Source organism: Aplysia californica, unplaced genomic scaffold, assembly GCF_000002075.1.
Source record: "Aplysia californica isolate F4 #8 unplaced genomic scaffold, AplCal3.0 scaffold00043, whole genome shotgun sequence".
In the NCBI taxonomy this organism is placed as follows: domain Eukaryota; kingdom Metazoa; phylum Mollusca; class Gastropoda; order Aplysiida; family Aplysiidae; genus Aplysia; species Aplysia californica.
Window position 1 is genome coordinate 1763337 of NW_004797313.1, and position 884 is coordinate 1764220.

The window sequence follows — 884 nt, forward strand, 5'->3', positions numbered from 1 at the left end:
AGAGAGGGGGGGGGAGGGATATCTATAGAGAGGGGGGCAACTCTAAACTAGGCTAAGACAGAATCCTAGATTCTAAATATGTATTATTAAATTAAGTCATTTTAGCTTAAAGATTGAAAATTATGCACTGTACTGTACAATGACCTAAAGTGTTGATCAAGCCCAGACGCACAAAAGCAACGAGTCCCCCTGAAACCCCCCTACTCTTGGGGCCAGAACCGGCGAATAACAAATGCGGGGTGGGAACTACCGAAAAAGCGCCGAAATCTGCTGATCTAAATCTATCTAGATCTAGATCTAGATCTAGATCTAGATCTAGTCGACTAGGCAATATTGCGTACCCTTAATTACATCGCGAGATTGAGATGGGTTTGGACATTCTTTTTTAATCACACACAGTACAATAAAATTCTGACTTGCCCGTTGCATATAGATCTAGAATCTATATTAGATCTAGATCTAGATATATAACTTAATTCTTTGCCTTTTGCTTCAAAACTGAATTCAGTAGATCTACCTAACGACTGAGTCCATAATAAATGTCGAATTTCCTTACCAAGTCAACGAGCGGTAAAGGAACACTTGTTGTTCATACAGTAGGCCACTGTAACGCTTAAAAACACACTGACTGACTGTCGACTGATCGCTGAACTGTTGATAGATCTAATTGGCCCTGCCCTGGTAAGGTACAAGGGTTCAAAGTTCAAATGGCATTATTTATGGTACTATAGACGCCGTGACTATTTTTTGCAAGAGAGGCTAAGGCTGGACTATCGTATCTGATAGCCGATAGCCTCGCGTCTAGACGGTCATATAATCAGGCCACCTGCGCGCTACTGACCTAGATTCCTTGTGGGCTGACACACCCGTGTAGTAAGCCCACA

The 884-nt window shown here is 42.2% G+C and overlaps 1 protein-coding gene across 2 annotated transcripts in view; it reads right to left on the reverse strand.

Annotated features, from left to right (window-relative positions):
* Nucleotides 1-884, reverse strand: part of LOC101850142 (beta-lactamase domain-containing protein 2) — a 22131-nt gene that overhangs the window by 17001 nt on the left and 4246 nt on the right. The window contains exon 1 of one of the 2 annotated variants that reach the window (XM_005092274.3): nucleotides 557-842. The exons of the other annotated variant lie outside the window; for it this stretch is intronic. The gene's annotated coding sequence lies outside the window, so the exon portion shown is untranslated. Of the gene's footprint in view, nucleotides 1-556; nucleotides 843-884 lie in introns of those variants that run through there. 2 annotated transcript variants of the gene reach the window in all.